We start from the raw sequence: 19,967 nt of genomic DNA, 5'->3' as shown, positions 1-19,967 counted from the left end.
CTATTGCAATTATTGTATACAAGGTATATTTTGCAGTGTTTTTGTTTGCAATTTGTAACACCTTAGGGTGGGGACGCCAGAGTGGAACTTCTTCAGAGATGAAGAATGAATTTTTCGCCCTTTCTGACCTGGAAATTTTAAATTGTGCCAGAAATGGTCACATTTCACAGTTAATCACATTCACAGGGGTGTGGCTGTGCTTCTCTCACATTGGGGTCTTACAAAGCTTGACTGTAAACTTATTACATCTGCCAAGGGAGGAGGTTATGTTTTCATTACTGTTGGTTTGTGTGTTCGTTTGTTTGTCCGAGTGCAAAATAACTCAAAAAGTAGTGAACGGATTGGGATGAAACTTGCAGGAAAGGTTGAGAGTGACACAAGTAACAGATGATTAAATTTTGGTAGTGATATGGGAATTTTTAGGGAATTTATGAAGGATTTTTGATATTTTGGCAGGTAGGGAGTTCAGGATGCGCGTATTTGAGGTTTGCATGTGTGCACTAAAGTGCATGCTCTAGTTTCTGCTAGGGCGAGGCACCCGCGCAGCTTGAAGTTTATGACGTAACAAAAGGATTTTATATGGGGAAACCGGGCGACTTTCAGCACGCATACATATGGGTGGAAATCACTGATATCTCTATGGAAGAATAAGATCAGTGGTGGAAGTGAGAAAAAGAAAAAAGAAAAATGATGCGCCAAAATACTCATTATCACGCCAGTCCGCCAAAGTCTCGAGAGTCTGCAATTGGCTCACTTGTTTGTTTGTTTGTTTGTTTGTTTGTTTGTTTGTTTTTTTTTTTAATAATGATAATAAATGAATTCTTTCTTAGCGTCCTGGGTAAAGAATAGAAGGACCTCCTTGATTATGGGACTACTATCGCCTTTTGACATTAATTTCGCTCACAAGCATCTACCAGAGAGCTCGTTTTAGAGTTTCCTGGAGGTGTGAATGTTTAATGGCCTTGTCATGCTGTTTGATTCAATAGAGGTTGATTCTTTGGTTAGAATGAGAACACCATGAAATATGTGTATACTAGATTCCCAATGAAGCATTATGTTGCACTGACATATTGAATGTTTGGGTTTTAAAAAAAGCGTTTAATACTGCATTACCTTGTGAAGTGATACTGTGACATTTTTATATCTGCTTGGATTTTATTTATTTATTTATTTATTTTTTTTTTTGAGGGGGAATATCCATGCAGTTGAATACATTATCAAATCAACAGAGCGATGTGGCATATGTTTATTGTATGAATTATACTTTTAAAGCTGCAGTGAGCCTATTGATGTGACTGTTGAGAGATCCCATAAGTGTTTTTCCAAAAAAGGACTACTACCTTTAAGGCACGCTAACTATAATTGTTATAGTAATAGATGAGATATATGATCATTGCCTATATACCTCTCCTACACAAAGAGTTTACAGAAGATATTTTAACATAGAGTATATGTAGTGATAGTACTGTATCCTCATTCAATACCTTGTAAATGCACGCTGAACCTTGGTTACTTAGTGGTGCCAGGGGAGTGAAGGCTCGTTCGTGCCAAACAGAGTCGTCATCATGGCTTGAAGCCTTGGAGTAAACCTCTGGAAGAGTTGCCAAAATTGGCGTTGTAGTGGCACATGGTCTGCCTTCACGAACAATGTTAAAGCACAAATGCACCCCTACCTAAAAGTTGCCATCTCATGAACGTCACGGCGACACAATGCCCCCCTTTTTTTTGTCTTCCCGGTATTGACAACTCCATACGGCAAGCGCCTAAGGCCGTGCACTTGAATGTCTTGTATTACATGTCTAGTCTTAATGCCTATATTCTTGAGCGCACATCATGTACACACCAAATTATTATAAAGTAAAAGCACGTACTGCAAGCGTGATATCAACGTAAGATTGAGAGCGAGGCATTTTCGGTTACAGGTTCGCTTCGATGACCAGTGAGAACTTGAAAATGACGCGGCAGTCACGCGAGTGCTCCGCTATCTCGTTGCTCCGCATATAAAACTTTAGAACAGCATTCATGCGCGCCAGGGGAACGATACACAGATTACTTTGATGTCATTGCAAGCTCTACCTATTTGAAGTTCCTGCAGCAACAGTTTGGAAGACTCACAGTTGACACATTGATTTCTGACTGCTACCATGGCAACCAGCCACAGGTCTCTTTACTGTAAGTTTATGGAGGCACATCCTCAACATAATCTGTGTGTAACACTGTCATTTTGTGTAAATTTGATGCTGTGCATCCATGGTATGTGACACAATATTAATATAGATGAGCAAGCCACTGTCACGGCATTATATTTTGTGGTGGTTTTATTTTCATGAATTTTCACGAGGCGACTAATAAATAATTGTGCCATCCATGACATGCGGAACTGTTGCCTCTTGTAACGTTGATACATTGTCTTGCATCCCAGCTACCATTGTGCTTACAAAAAAATTGGGCAATATATAGAGTATATTGACTGCTGCACTTGTCATTGTGCAAGTTCTTGACCCAAGTCAGTTCCTACCAGACGTGTTGTGAGCCAAAGTGGTGCTATTCAAAGGGCCATAGCATGATGGAATTGATGCTGATCACAGATTTGCACAAGATGAATGATGGGTTATATAACTGAATAGTTTATTTTGAAACCGTTACAAAGACCTTGCCAAATTCAGATCACTCGCGGACTGTGTACGCATGGAAGGTTCATGTACATACTGAGCATGTGCATGCTAAGATAACCTGCACTTTCTTCTTTGAATTCAAGCAATACAGTGGACTCGGGTTATAACTAAGTCCTCGGGACTGGCAGTGTCCTTTCATTATATCAAAATTTCGTTATAACAAATACTCCCCCCCCCCCTCCCCCCCCCCCAAAAAAAAAAAAACACAACAAAACAAAACAAAACAAACAAAACAAAACAAAACAAAACAAGACAAAACAAAAAACAAAAAAAAAAACCCTGTAGATCAGATGATAATGCGGCCCGAATGTTTATTTAGTTGTAACCGGAATTCATTATAATCATGTTTGTTTCGTTATAACAGGAGTGCTCTGTATGGTGGTCTCAGACATTAGTTGTCAATTAGCCATGTTTTGAGAAAGATGACAGTGCATTGTTGAAACTGTCACAGGTAAATACAACAATTGGATGTGTTTAGAGAACTCTTTATCTGTATTCATTGACTATCCTTACCAAATGATTCGCTATATCACTAATGTCCTTTTACTCTGACCTCTGTCTGCGGACATGTAGAATTTGTTTTGGAGTCACTGGAGCTTTTGTTCTGCCTCGTCAGTCGACCAATCAGAAGCTGCCATTCTGAAAGTGAGATTGTTTTGTGGGACACTGTGTACCAGTGCTGAACTGATATGGCCCATGCAAGTAGCTATGATCGTTGAGTCTGGGAATCGGTGTCAGTGGTCATTAATGTACCACACTTTAAGTTTACCCTCTATTCATGCCTCATTCGTAGATACAGCACAAAATGTAAAATTTGAGGGTTTTTAACTGTAGGGGGATAATTGACGTACCAATTGTACCTACAACGTATATGCAAGTTGAAGGTTATTTTACCTTTGGTGGTGTATGGCTAATGCATACATATTGTATACGTATCTAGTCTAGTAGCAGAAGTGTCCTTGACCTGCCAGTCACCTTTATTTGTTTAGGGTTAACATTGTTCTCCCTCTCAAATGAAGAGTTGATTAAAAAGAATTGTAATCCATGGCAGGATTAAAAAAAAGTTTTATTTCAGAGAAAACAAGGAACGAAGACATTATTGCATGTAGTGGGAATGTGTGGCAGATTTATTTCTCTATTTTTACTTCATTTCTCTTTTATTCATCATGGCTCTTCTTGATTGGAATGTTGCATTTGGCTGAAAGATTATGATTATTTAGGTCATCATTTCATATGACTTTTTTTTTGGTTAAATGTGTGATTTAAAGAGACATGATGCAATACAGTGCCAAATCGTGCAGTCATTATATATTTTTTTTTTGCCTCCCCCCATAAGATGTCTCAGGAAATATCCAGAAATATATGCCAAATAGATGTTTATTTTTGTCTCTTCGTCAATTAGCTCCAGTACTTCCGTAGTTTACGGTAGATTATTCACATGAGAGACACAGGTTATCGGTTACGCCACAAAATATTCTACATTTAGTTTTCACTCTTTTTTCCCCACATGAAATTCATATGGAGCTATCAAGACATGAGGCATATAATAGTTAATAAAAAGTGATATTCTACTAAACTTTTAAAGGTTTCCAATATATATTTCGTGTAGCTTGCTTTCTCCTAGAAGTATTTTAAGTGTCCCTGATATGTATATTCATCCGACGTGCCAGTATTATTCACATTACTAATGTTTTGATAACTTGAAGAGATTCATGTTTTATGTCACAAATTTATTTTTGACAAAGTAGGGGTGGTGGTCTTTATCTCTCCTCTTCTTGCTGGAAGTTGTTTTGTTTTGTTTTGTTTTTATTTCATTTTGAATAGTGTGATTGATAAAGTTTGCTACAGAGTATTATATTTTTTGGTAGACCTGAAATAGCATCTGCTCACATCTTGTAAACAGTTTTGTCAAATGTGTGTACCTCACTATTGGCAACTTATATGAATTTACCATATACGTGTATTCACATGGATAACCTCTGGTGTCATTCACTAACCCTGTTTACTTATAAATGCACTGATCAATTGTACTGTAAGATGTTCACACATAACTAGCAGATATGTGCTTTTAAAAGGTTTCTGAATAGCTCTGAGTATATCTCCACAATTATTCCCTATTTTAGATTGATACTGTATTTTCATATACATGTGTATTCCTTTTGCCAACAACAGAGAAAGAGATGAACTAATATTACAGTCAACCTTGCCCAAGTCGAATCTATTTGGACTGAAGAAATATAAACTTAGACTTAGAGAAGATTTGACTTATGAGGTATTGAAATCAATAGAATATAAAGAGGACTTGAAAAGACTTTCAATTTAGGCAATTATTCAACTTATGCAAGGTCGACTTAAGCAAGGTTGCCTGTATGTACATATGAAATGTATACAATTTAGATGATATCTTTGAAAGCCAAAATATATGATTATGAGATCCTGAAAAATGGAGAAAGAGAAAGTGTGGTAAAAAGAAAGCATGGAAAAAAAAAATCAAAAAATCAAGAGAGAGGGAGAAATTGGACTAAAGAGGGAATTCATATGTAAACAATATGCTTGGTATCTGAGAATAAAATCAGTTGTTAGTAGCTTTGAGATATCCTCCCTGTCCACATTAATAGTAGCTACATTGATTGACAAAGTGTGGTTAAAATTTTCGTTCCATCCATTTTCTCCTGCTATGTTGCTGCTTGAAATGAAAATATATCAATAAACCACTTCTTTAAATCTCCCTTCACACACACTGCAAGAATGAAGTATTCAAATCATATATAACCTATGTGATCATGTTTTAGTTTGATATGAGTATCAAATTAGGCACTAGGCAAAATGTAATCTGTCCAAGATTGTCCCAATTTGTTATTTGCAATACTTATTTGTATATGACTTTTCTCTTTGATGTGGGAGTCCTCTTATTTGCTGAAGCTTCATGAAACACTAAGATCAGGATTCACAAAGGTAGATTAATTCACATATCACACAATTCTTTTGCATAATCTTTTATACCAAACTGACCTTCAGTGATGAGTGCTCATTGAACAATGCATACAAAATGAACAATTTTGTAATTGCTCTAGTCCACTGTCTGAATTTAGACCCTAGATTTGTTAGAACCCCCTGTTTGTGAATTTGGTGCTACATGTAGGTATTGAGTGAAAGTAGTTGCGACATTGGGTGATATGTACAGAGATGGTGATAACTCTTTATCTTAATCCTTTCTGTACCGGGAACTTTGAACAGTGTGTACAATGCTATGGGGTTTTCTGTGCCAATCAGCACTGTGGTAGCATCTGGTCATGAGTGGTCAGAGAATCAAATCAATTCAAATCAGATCACACTACTGAATGACATCAAGTCAAGGTTTACTTCATAATCAGGCCCTGTTTCATAAAGATGTTCGTGAAGTTACAAACAACTTACGAGCGACTGGTGATCAGTTCTGATGTGCTAAATGTATCAGAATTTCCATATTTCAGCACAAGAACTGATCACCAGTCGCTCGTAAGTTGTTCGTAACTTTACGAACAGCTTTATGAAACACCCCCGCTCAGAACGCATAAAGTGAAGTCAACTAATAAAGAGAAAGAATATGTATCTACAAGTATAAAACAGTGCAAAATGGAATTTTTGAATTTTGACTGTTACGTAGAAGAACGGCCATATTGTCAATGAAAGATACAAAATGTATAAAAATATTCAAATTTATCGTCATTAATTTTTTTTTGTGTGTAACAGTAATAAAATGTGATTAAATAGTTGGATTTTAATTACAATGTACCACAAAAATGCTGTACGAGCTGAAAAGGCCCACAAAAATATTTGCTGTGTTTATGGGAATGCATGCAATTTGTAATTTGTAGTTCTTTTCCTTTTTTTTTTCTTTTAATGCATAACCTTTTTGTGAATTTGTGGTCTGATGTTGTTATCAAGCATGATGTGTGAATGTAGCTTAATTCAGGGGCTTGTCATGTAAACATACTATACTAATCCTTTGGATTTAAATAAGCCCCAAGGTTTTAGTGTAACAGTTTCTTGTAGTCATTAACTTTTATGTGGTTTTTATCTATCATCATAATGCTAAGGCTGAGACCAATGATGCATTTGTGTACCTCATCTTTTTATCATTTAATCAAATCATTTTACCAAGTTTTGAACATTTTACTGTAAAAAAATGATGTCTGTGACTCCATGCTTGTTCCCGGTTTGTTACATTATAACATACACAGCATTAATGAACAAATTTAAGTGAGTTGGGCTGAGAGATGTAATGTTGGTCAGTTGCAAAGATAGATAGTAAATTATGAGTCTATGTGCATGCATCTAGCCGTGTGCTCCCCGGATGTACATCACGAGACGGACACCCACGAATCATACAGCCCATGAGTCATACCGCCCATGAGTTTGACACTAACCAAACTAGGTCCACAAGACCAACATATTAAGCCCCATGTTGTGATGTTGAACTCGTGGGCTTGTTAGTGTCGAACTCATGGGTCATATTTGCCTATCGTCAAACTCATGAGGTGTATGACTCGTGGGCTGTATGACTCGTGGACCTTTTTGCAATGTCGAACTCGTGGGCCGTATGACTCGTGGGTGTCGGTTTCAAAGGATGACCCCTGCTCCCCAGTCAGAAATGAAGGTTCAAATCTGTCATCGCAAAACTCCCTTTGCTGCGGTGAAAGAACGCTTTCAGTTTAAAATTGCTTTTGATTGAAATAAAACCACGACATCTGGAGGTTGGAATGTGTGCAACACTCACTTGAAGAAGGCAGTAGATTTGTTGATAGGGAGGATAAACCAAAGTACGGTGGAAAGTTTTTTGGCAGCAAAGAATGCTGCATCTGTTCAAGGCAATGCTGCAAATCAGAGCACTATGCTAGAACCCACTTACAGTAATGTGACCAGCATCTTATTGGGTTCTGTGCATGCTACAAAATATATTATGCTGTAAGCTGTGCATTATAGGAGCTTGCAAGGAATGACTGTATAGACACTGATATTATTGTTGAATGTGGTCAGACAAGAGTTTCGTGTTGACGTTCAACCATCAGATGAATTATATTAAAAGAGTATTCGTGCAGCATATTGAATATGTGTTCATTCTTCAGATTCATCTTTTTTGTCATTACCTCCACCAAGTTCGTTATGTTTTTGTTGGTGTTGGTTTTTTTTGTCTGTTTGTTTGTGTGTTTGCTAGATAACTCAAAAAGTTTTAACAGGATTTGGATGAAACTTTCAGGAAAAGTTGATGACACAAGATATGATTTGGTAGGATGTGGATGTTATTGTCTGGATCCAAGATTTTTTGCAGTTTTTTTGAAGGACTTTTTTATTATTGGGAAATAGTGCCAATTTCAGCACATGGGTGAAAATGAGTTGTGTGGCGAAGGTATCAATGTGCTCTCTGAGTGCTTTCATACTATTTTGTTTGTTTGTTTGGGGTTTTTTTGTGTCATGTATTCCTGTTTGTTGATTTTTTTTTAATCTATTTCATTTCAGTCATTTTCTCAACTTGCAAATGTGTTTAGGAAATTGTCTGTAAGTTTATATACCAAAACAAATATTTTCTGGAAAAAAACAAAATCCCCCACCAGATTATGAAAACTAACACTGTGAGATCGATAAACTCATCATGTTTTATGTAAACTCTATTGAGCCTGATACAAAGAAACACATGCATGTATTATTTACTAGTTGTCTGTCTATATATTTGACTATAGGCCTATCTATCCATCTACCCGTTAATCTGTCTGTCTGTCAGCGATCCACCTTTCTACCTACATCTATCTATCTATTTAGATATCTATCTCTCTATCTCCATCGACCTATTAGTATGTTTCTTTTCCAGTTTCACGAATCTAACTCATGAGTATGAAACACAGAGAAAGGTGCGTTTGAAAGAATGCTTTTAGAGCGAGCAGTATATGCAATAACGAGTACAACTCATGATAAAAACTAATAAAAAGTAGACATTTCAAATCATCACTATGATAATATTCTAGGGTTCAGCTGGCTTCACCGGTAGTGATGAAGATTACATTTTAATAATTGTCATGGTCCCGAAACGGTTTTATGCGTGGTATTTGTACTTGTATGTAATGCTCGGGAAAGCAAAACGTTTCGGGGTATCTATTCTATCAGCGACTAGAGACATTTCTAAATAGCGCCATCTACAGGCACGTTACTTCTAAGATCGCTGGTACCGACGCCGCGGCTACTGTAATCCCCAGTCGTACTGTTGATCCGACACCTATAATTTCTGTAGTACAAAAACTACAAAACTCTTCTGAAGGTTTATTCAAACAGATAATCATGATCCGGTGAATTATCGAAAGGGTCATCACGTTCTACGATGACATACTTAGCGGTGAATTAGCTCTACAACGAACGTTTTTGTTTGTTTGTTTGTTTGTTTGTTTGTTTTTAACTGGATCAAACATACGAGTGCACGAACGGAAAAGGCACTAAATCCCCCCATAGCATTATAGTTAGTATAAACCAATAATTATGAGACACTTATGTAAACTTTAAAATGGTGAAAATGGAAAAGTGCAGCGCTTATTTTCCTAGCCAGGAAACAATACAAATTGATCGCTGATTTTTGTTTTTATACTTAAATTTGAAATTAGGGTAAAACTATTCGGGACCGTTAAATTTGAACAAAACGTTAATTGAAAAGTTGCTGTCAGTTGGCAAGCATGTATGCTCAATACTAATTCTAAACAAAGTATGCCTATATAAGACAGATCAGAAGATCACACGTCTTACCACAACAACCAATTCAAATCCATCCGTTGTCAACAATAAACATCTATAAAACTTCACTGCACTTTCTGTAAATATTACAGAAGAGAAAATAAAGAAACATCAGAGCCTTCTCAGATTTACTACGTTTTCATTGTCATTTAAAATTTATCGAACTGTCGTTTGATTGGCAATTACTGATTCGAGTACCTTGGTTTACATTGTGTATCATTCATAATAGCACTAGTCCTTGGAGAGAATCTTGCGTGTATAACTTTTACTCAGAAAAAAATAAAATGGCGCGATTTGTTTCCTATAATTTGCTTTTGCAAAGACAGAAATCAGGAAACGGCAAACCACACCTTTCTCTAATTATCTTTAGGTATTATAAATAATTTAATGGGTGATGTTCGATATCATGAGGATTCACTAATCCGAAAGTAAAAGTAGAATTCGTTAATCAGAATGTGCAAAAAGGTGCGTATATAATTTAGACCTACTAATGAACCTTCGGATTTATACAGGAGGGCCATAAATTTTCGTCTTCGGATTAAGGGACCTTCGGAGAAACGAATCACTGTTCATTTTCGGATTAATGAACCTTATCTAATGTTAATTTTTGGATTTACGAATATTGTTTACGAATGTTGTTCACTGACGCTCGGATTAACGAACCTATCACTTATGATTCGGAATAACGAATCTACGGAATTGTGGATTCTATTAAAATACTGATGTCAATAGTTTTATCATTAAAGCGGCGTTGCTTTTTTTTTCATCAACCAAACGATGTCAGTCATTATTTGACTCGCTTATCAATCATGACATTGGTGACACAGCTTTGCTAATCACGATGTATAAAAGTGCTAAATTGAATGATAGCTTCGAAATAAGAAATACCTTGTTGATGGGTTTTGTATCATTGAAAAGTTTTTATTTCTTACATTAATGACCTCCCTTCACTTTAAAAATGATGAAAATGGCGTAATCTGTTTTTGCTTTGAGCTGTGGACTTTTGTACACATTATCCACTGGCAGTCCCAACTAACTTTTCGTGCACTTTATAGGCCCTATATTGAATCATGGACTTCCGAACCCGGAGAGGCTACACCCATGGCTTTCGTTCTCCACTTGAAAAGGGGAAGAAGAAGAAGAAGAAGAAGAAGAAGAAGAAGAAGAAGAAGAAGAAGAAGCTTGAGCAAAAGAAGAAGAAGAGGAGGAGGAAGAAGAAGAAGAAGAAGAAAAAGAAGAAGAACAAGAACAAGAAGAAGGAATAATATCATCAATAAACTCAACAAAACGCATGATTTTCTGACGGTCTCTCGAAGACTATAGCTCCTCCTCCTTTACACCCCCTCCCTCCCTCTCATCCAATAGACTGCGGTATGGAGGAACAGCATCGAGAGCCAGGAAAGCTTGTGGGGGGGGGGGGGATCAGGCACTGGGAGCGGGAGGGGGTGTAGGCCTATAAAATTATCTTATCCCATTAGATGTACAAAAAAGAGCGCTGTCAACATCGTTGGCAGGCCCTGTGTAATACATGTGGATACTCTATTCGCTTCCTACAACAGTACAACTTCCTCGTAAAATAAAGATAAAATTTCAAACAGGTAAGTTCTCATTTAATCTTTTTATTAAACTCTATCACCCCCGATCGGGAGTATGAGAGTCTGAACAAGAACATAATGAATAACTGTATAAAAATGAACTTATATTTACTGTAATGAATAGGCCTTATATGTGCATAAAATGAAAATATTTACAGTAATGAATACAAACGTTTGCATTGTAATTCATTTTTTTCTTAAACCAGATTATGATTATGTTAAAACTAATAATAATTCTCCATAGCCCGCCTCGTCTCAGGTCACGCTTCACTTCTGACGAAGGACAGTCAACCTACCCAAAACGTCAAGTTCCTCGGTTCTCCTAGTTATTCTTATCCCTTGCTCTACCTTCACTAGCATCTTTTACTCAGCATTTCATTTCTCTTTCCTCTCTCTCCTACACCTTTGTCTGTTTCTACGCTACTTATCTTTTCTTTTCTTGTCTGTTTCTTCTCTTCTTTTCTTCTTTTTCATTCTATTTCTTCCTTCCATACAACCCAACGGTCCTTTTCAGGACCACTTGTATTAATTCACAGTTTTCTTCACAGGTTATTTCTCTTGCCTTCACCCCTCAGGACTACACTTTAACCTTATTTTAATCTCTCATTTTGCATTTCTCCCACAGGAACCTTTTCAGGATTTAACTGTCATCAATTTTCCTCTCCATATTTTTTATGCCTCCGCCACGAAGTGGTGCCGGAGGCATTATGTTTTCGGGTTGTCCGTCCGTCCGTACGTACGTCCGTACGTTCGTACGTCTGTACGTCCGTACGTCCGTACGTCCGTCCGCTTTCGTTTACGCGATAACTTGAGTAATATTTACTGGAATTTTACCAAACTTGGTCCAAGTATGAAGTATGATGGGGCAACGATTTGATAAGATTTTGGGTGAAATCGGCTAAAGGTCAAAGGTCAAAGGTCAAGGTCAAATCATGAAATTGTATCCGTTTACGCGATAACTCAAGACTGTATGGAGCAAATTTCACCAAACTTTGTTGGAGGATGATGTATGATGGGACAATTACTTGATTAGTTTTTCAGTGAAATCGGACAGAGGTCAAAGGTCAAAGATCAAGGTCAAATCCTAAAATTTATCTGTTTATGTGATAACTCAAAACTGGATGAAGCAGCTTTCACCACAGGACAATTAGTTGAGTAGATTCTAGTGACATTGACAAGAGGTCAAAGGTCAAAAGGTCAAGGTCAAATGCTAAAAATGTTGCTATTTCCCCCATATCTATGCAATGCCCGCAGTTATTTTCTTGAAACTTAGTGTAGACATGTACTACTGCGTAAGGATTCTCCAGAGAGAGTTTCATGTCATAAGGTCTAAGGTCAAAAGGTCAAAGGTTAGGTGAAAATGTTGCAATATCACTTTTCTCGCAAATGGTTCAATGTATCTTCATGGAACATGGTACATATGCATGTACTGACTGGCAGGGATTATCTAGGGAATATAGGGGTCATGGGTCAATAGTCAGGGGTTCAAAGGTCAAGGTCAACTCCTCAAAATGTTACTACTGTATTTCCCTCATACATGTATACTAGTATATGCAATGATTGTATTATTACTTTTAAAAGTGTTTAATATATGTACATGTATTACTTGATGGAGATTCTCTTGGAAATTTCCAGCCAGAAGGTCAAAGGTCAAAGGTTAAGGGTCGAAGGTCAGGTTTAAATGAAAAAAAAAATATTTTGTACTGTAATTACACTCTTTCTTCATACCTTGAAAATTATACTCATGAATGCATAAACTTATAATAAGGTCGGTCAGAAGTCAAGTAAAAATTTTCAATTCCCCAAATATGTGTACCTGCACTCTTTAATAGACAATTATAGCAAACCCAGTTCGTGGAAAGTGAACATTCAAGATATTTCTGACAAACCTGTTATTTCGATATTTTGCCAGTTATGTGAAACTGTCATCACACATTGTCAAGACATTGTACTATACACCTATTGGGAGAATCATGCATTATGGCGGAGGCATCAGTCGCCGTAGCGACATTTCTAGTTTTTCTCTCCTCTGCAGCATTTATTTCTAAGATCCACCCAAGTCCCCTCTCCTGTACTTCTTGAATTTCATTTTTTCTTTTTCTTCTTCTTCTCTTTGTTTTCTCCCCCCCCCCCCCCTCTCTCTCCCTTCTCTCAACATAGTCTCATCTCTCCTCTACTTACCTTTCCTTCGCGGGATTATTCGCCCTTTCTCTATTGATTCCGCATTCCATAGTCCACATTGTTCGCCGACTTCGTTCTTCTCTTGGTTTCATGAATCTTCACTTCTCTCTCCTATCTCCATGATTTTCCAGCATACAACTCCTCCCTCTTCCTCTTCTCTTCCGATTCATGTTCTCCTTCTAACGATGTCCGAACATCTTACTTGCGATTCTCACTCTATTCTTCCTTACCACTCTCTCTGTTCCTTTCTCTACCGTCTCCACTACTGCAACTTCAACTTCTAGCCCATTCACCGTCCCCCACTCTTCTCACTTTTTGCCCTCCTTACAACCCCCATTGTGCTGTATGTCGCTTCCCTCTTCAGTTCTCCTCTTTCTATAGAGCTCTTCTGCCAAACAACGATCCGGTTAAGGACTACATACACATGGTGTCACCGCAAATCTTTCTCCCTCATTTACTTCACTATGCAAACCTTCAAACAGTGGCGTATCTAGGGGGGGGGGGCAAGGGGGGCACGTGCCCCGGGCGCCACTCCTTGGGGGCGCCAAAAACGAAAAAACGAAAAAAAAAAAAAAAAAAAAAAAACGAGGAAGAAGAGGAAGAAGAAGAAGAAAAAAAAAATGAAGACAAAAAAAAAAAAAAAAAAAACCCTCGCCCGGACCCGGGGGGGGGGGGGGGGGGAGGAGGTAGGGGGCAGAAAACCAAATCAAACAAGATAAAAACAAAACATGATGATGATGCGGACAAAATGACAATGTATATTGTGTTCAACCATTTTTATATTTAGCAGGCAAAATGTTACACCGACTTTATTCGTTCTGAAGCAATCGCCGATTGGATCAAAGCAGGGCGCCAACGGTTTCGAACATGGGGGGGGGGGGGGGGGGGCGGGCGCAAAAAATCAAACAAGATAAGAACAAAACGTAATGATGACTCGCAAATATACAAATTTCGGCTCAGTCGCTCGTACTAATTCAAGTCCTCAGTTTGTTCGTATAAATCGTATCTATAAGGCCGTCACTATATCTTGATTAGAATTGTAAGATTTAATAAACAAAAAATAACAAGAATTGCATGTTTTGTAAGCTGAAATACAAAAATTTTTCGGCTCGCTCGCTGCGCTCGCTCGCCAAAATTTATCCAAAAAAAAAAAAAAAAGAAAAGAAGAAGATAAGAACAAAACGTGATGATGACGCGGAAATATACAAATTTCGGCTCACTCGCGCGTAGTAATTTAGAGTATTTTTCAAGTCCTCAGTTTGTTAGTATAAATCGTTAGGTTATCTATTAGTTTTGTAAGCTGAAATACAAAAATTTTTCGGCTCGCTCGCTGCGCTCGTTCGCCAAAATTTGTCACAAAAAAAAGATAAGAACAAAGCGTGATGATGACGCGGAGATATACAAATTTCGGCTCACTCGCGCGTAGTAGTATTTTTTCCAAGTCCTCAGATTGTTGGTCGTAAGGTTATCTATTAGTTTTGTAAGCTGAAATACAAAAATTTTTCGGCTCGCTCGCTGCGCTCGCTCGCCAAAATTTGTCACAAAAAAAAAGATAAGAACAAAACGTGATGATGACGCGAAAATATACAAATTTCGGCTCACTCGCGCGTACTAAGTTGGAGTATTTTAGTTTGTTGGTATAAATCGTTATCTATAAGGCCGTCACTATACCTTGATTAGAATTGTAAGATTTAGTAAGCAAAAAATGACAAGAATTCCATGTTTTGTAAGCTGAAATACAAAACTTCGGCTCGCTCGCTGCGCTCGCTCGCCAAAATTTATCACAATTTATTACATTTAAATCACTCTCAAAAGACCCCTTTTAAGTGCTTGAAAAAGGATATATTATGAAAAAGCATATAAGTCCCTACCGTTCCGGGATGGGGTTGGGGTTGAACATTTTTTCAGAAATTAGGGGCGTATATTTCCGCGCTTGCCCCGGGCGCCGTTTTCCCTACATACGCCAGTGCCTTCAAACAACACAAACTAATAATAGTTATATTTAGCACAATAACATTAACGCACCAGCTGGTTGCTACGTTCAACGCTATTCATTCATTTATTTATTTTTGTCCATAGGTAGGCCCTATTAATATGTGTAAAATGGGTGCACATTCGACTCATCATGCCACTTCTGGTTAGGTATACCATAGTTACATTCACTCTTGTATAGGTCCCTATATTCCCGGGATATATTCCTATCAACTGATTTCATTATGATTATTAAAGAGAAGTACAACATTACTTTTCCAAATGAATTTTACATTTCTTTTTTTTTTAATGACACATTTTATCTACACTAAACAATCTACCTATTTACCTACTTTGGAAGGCACAATGTCTCATAAAACATTCTTTATATCTGTCTGAAAGTGACTAGTTGCTCCCACCGCATGGTTCCCCTGAATATGTTACCATGCGGTAAACAATCTCCGTCTAACAGTTTCTGTAAGTTAGATAGTTTTCAATGAAAATAGTACAAATTTCATCTTTATGCCATACGACAGAACAACTGCTATACTCGTAATATTCTCTCCGAAAAGAGGAGGAAATTCTAAATATCACCATGTGTCATACAGGGCTTTTAAACGACCCGCCGACTTCTCGTTTCGGTTAACAATAGAGCCTAATCGGCGAATGCAAACAGACCTTTGACTCAAACATTCAACTGCCGTAATCGACCAATCGTAACAGCGCTCTCATACACATCGACCGACATCCGATTTGAAAACATCACAACAAGTTTAGGGGGCTATTTCATCGAAAATCCCGGAAAAGACGTGAATTGTAAGTATTGAAACATTGATCGTTTTGAGCAGGACTAAAATTGGTGACGATTTTTGTGTCTAGCGTTGATCACAGTTGTAAAATAAGTAACTATGCTTCACGAACACGATGAAAATCTCTTCGTCAGACTTTACACGTCTTACACAGTGCAGTGTTCAAGTAGGGACGTTACGTGCATGCTGAGCATTTGTGACCGACCGTCCGTCGGCCGTCCCAACCCCATCGCATCCCATTCATTGAGTTACGGCTGACTGCTAAATGTAGGTGTCCCGTTGTGTGACAATAAAAGTCTAGACTCTAACTTTACTACTAGAAACTATCAGATCCAAGATATGTGAGAAGAAAAAAGGAGTTGAAGACAGTGCATTTTTAATGATTAAGCATCCAGGAATGTAACTGAGCTGTCCGTGACTTAGTGTGAGTGTGTACTCAATGTTTTCGTGTAGTGTAGTGTCAAGTAATACAGTTGAGTTATGTAGCAGGCACATACAGCTACTAGCAGGCAGTTACAACTTTACACACAAAGATGTTCTGCAGTCTGTTAATCTAATCCATGTGTGGTTTTGTGGCTTGCACGCGTGGAACATTTGCTTAGTCACTAGCCAAATGTGTAGTGTGAAGAAGTGGATGGTTGTTAAAATCACACTCATTCACAGTGATGTTCAGCATGTTCAGTCGACACTGGGAAGACTTGAGAGCGAGGTGAACAGCTGAAATTTTCATCCAAAATAGGTCAGGTCTGATTTGAATTATGCTGTATGACTTGCAGTACAATTATAGATTGATTGTTCATGTTGTTATCAGCAGTTGTGTGATTGAGATACAGTTCCATGTGTGGCATTATTTTGTAAATGTTTACAGGCCCTTTCTGCAATGACGGTAAACATGTAATGTGCAGTTAGCATTTATTGTACTGGTAGTTTTTGTAAACTTCTTCTTTTTGCAGGACCAAACATAAAGTTCCAGTAATTCTTTAAATGAAGTTTTTCTTCTTTATCTGATCATGCATGTTAAAATGGAATAATTCAATATTTACTTGGCCGAAGTCAACACGTACCCATCTTCGGATTGGCTCAGTGCTCCCAATTTTCCACAGATCAGTCCAGGAAACCTGCTCATGAGGGGGGCTCCTGCTCGTACGAGGATCCCTTCTCCTCATGAGCACCCCAGCCATGCTGAGGCCCTTGGGGCGAGATGCTCATGAGGCCCCCTTTTCACTTATCATCCATCTCACATCTGACATATAAATTGTTGCAAGTTCGCGCAGTGATTTTTTTTTTTTTTTTTTTGTTACAGGCACATTCGTGATGAAAAGAAGAAAAATTTCTGTGTGCGTGTTTGACAAAAATTGAGTTTTAATCAATTGATGTGCATTGACCAACCGAAACAAGAGCGCTCGCAAGGCTGCCGCACCTATTGGACCGATCCGACTTGACATTTTCGGTGCTTTTTTTGCCTGCTCTTACCTCTCCATGCATGAATCAGCCCCATGAAACTGAAATTTGACAACATTTTACAAAATTAAATTTGTAACTAGAGAAAAATAAAATCAGAACTAACCTGATCTTAAATGCATACAAACTGTATTCCAAAATTACGATTCCACACTGATAGAGTAAGTGGGTACTCAAATTTGTCAGCAAACTAATCACTTTGTAGGTATTACGGGTTCACTTTCTTAATCGTGAATTCCGCCGTCCACCAGCCTTTGGGTACCTTTTGTGCAAGCGTCCTACTGCATCCAGCGGAGACAGCATGCAAGTCATGCAAACCGTGGGATTTTCAGAGTGAGCTTGTGCACACACAGGTGTTCTATTGCATGGCTTGCTGGCTGTCAATCTATCTGTATGGTTCTAAAATTCGACTTCAACCTCTTGTGAAATAGCCTTGCAAGATCCAATTTGCAAAATATTTTACTCACTACAGGTCGTACAGTGTACCACATGTTTCCTGTATAGTATACAGCCTAGGCTTGCCAAGTACTGAGTACACTGACCCATGTTTTACAATTGTAGTGCACATGACAGGTACTTTTTGTACAGGGAAAATTGTAATATTGTGTTTACTGCAGTTGGTGCGCACTCCTTACATATTTTGTCTGCATTCATATAAAAAACAGTAACATTAAAGAGGATAAACATGACATTGACCTGAGAAGATGATAGGGTTCCTGTTTTTGCACTAATTTTTTTAGCCTTATATACGTGACCCTGGATAATCCAGTGGGCATTTTTTTTTATACTTTTTTTTTTCTTCTGAATTTCACAATCATCATTGTCACTTCATACACCATTTAGTACATATTTTCCACACTTACGCTCTGTACAGCTCTGTATGTTCGCTGTAGGTACAAGAGCAGTTAAAGTACAAAGTACATTGTACCTGTAGATTTTAAACGAAAAAAAGACATTGCAACTGATTGACAAATTGCCCTGCATCGACGTAAATAAGCACTGAATTGATCAGTGTTTTAGTAGTAGCCATGATAAAAAATCATGGGCGTACATACTCGGGTAGGATTCGAACCTACGACCTCCTGATCACCGGACAGGCGTCATCTCCACTAGACCACCGAGCTTTCGCCCGAAAGCAAGTGTTGGTTCTAATCCTTATAGCATGCAGCGGGTACTGCTTTGTTATTCAAATTCATGATTTTCTTCCGTCGAGATGTCATCTCGACGGAAGAAAATCATGAATTTGAATAACAAAGCAGTACCCGCTGCATGCTATAAGGATTAGAACCAACACTTGCTTTCGGGCGAAAGCTCGGTGGTCTAGTGGAGATGACGCCTGTCCGGTGATCAGGAGGTCGTAGGTTCGAATCCTGCCCGAGTATGTACGCCCATGATTTTTATCATGGCTACTACTAAAACACTGATCAATTCAGAGCTTATTTACGTCGATGCAGGGCAATTTGTCAATCAGTTGCAATGAAAACATCTCGACGGAAGAAAATCATGAATTTGAAGAAAAAAAGACAGTTCATCCCTGAATTCTTTTGTGTAGTCCTAATACTCTGAGCGTAAAATGTACCATACCTCATGAGGTTGTAGTGCATTTCAGTTGTAGCTATTTGAATTTTATTCAACAAAGTAAACAGGGCTCAACATAAGAGGTGGCACGGTGGCCTAGGGCCATTAGAAATACTGTACATCAGGCCATCATATTTTAAAGATATTAAAAAGATGTGTTTTGGGCCCAATTGGGCCACCAAATTTCATTGTCTGACAACTAAAATGAGAGGTTAGTGTCAAACCTTGTATATCAAGTTGAAGATTGATGATATATAAGTCTTTAATGCTTTCTGATTAATAGCAAACCACATGATGACCAATGAAAAAAAGTTGTTAGAAGTTTCAGAAGGGACTGTTATCTGTGATTTTTCATTGAAGGTGAGGATTTGATTATCTTTGTATTATGGAGAATGAATCCACATCAAAACATACTAAATGAATTTTTCTTCTGAGCATAGTTACATGGCAAATGTGTAGCTCTGGAAAATTAAGCTGTGAAATTCACAAAATTTCATGAAGAGAAAAGAATAAAAAACTGCATCTTGGCAATGAAGTCAAGATTGTGCAACATCTGCTGTTTACGGCCTATAGTTTTTTTCATATGCTGTAGTTCATATTATAAAGCTGTTATTTTTGCAAGGGTTAATTTTCGTGAATTTTATGAATCACAGTGGGATCGTGAATTTAACAACTCGCGAAAATGTCTCGATGGGCTTGGGTGACAGTGTATTTATTTTAGCGTTGGTGTCAATTTGCGAAAACAACATCTCGCGAAAATGTCTAGATGACTTCCTTATTTGCGGAAATATCTGTACGTGAAAATAATGGCGTATACAGTATTGGGACAAGCAAGACAATTGCAGGAGTGGTTACTGAGTATGCTAATTATAAACTGTATTTGCAATCAAGAACAAGAGCGTGGAAATGAGAAATCAGCATCATCCCTTTGCACTCTGTGG

At 37.9% G+C, this 19,967-nt stretch overlaps 1 non-coding gene across 1 annotated transcript; it reads right to left on the bottom strand.

Annotated features, from left to right (window-relative positions):
• Positions 1-18,499: 18,499 nt before the first annotated feature.
• Positions 18,500-18,572, bottom strand: Trnat-ggu (transfer RNA threonine (anticodon GGU)). Its single transcript has one exon. It is a non-coding gene; the product is annotated as a tRNA-Thr (tRNA).
• Between the last annotated feature and the right edge of the window lie 1,395 nt (positions 18,573-19,967).

Source organism: Diadema setosum, chromosome 12 (assembly GCF_964275005.1).
Source record: "Diadema setosum chromosome 12, eeDiaSeto1, whole genome shotgun sequence".
Lineage (NCBI taxonomy): Eukaryota > Metazoa > Echinodermata > Echinoidea > Diadematoida > Diadematidae > Diadema > Diadema setosum.
Note: the sequence above shows the minus strand (reverse complement) of the source record. Positions and strands in the feature narration are given on the sequence as shown.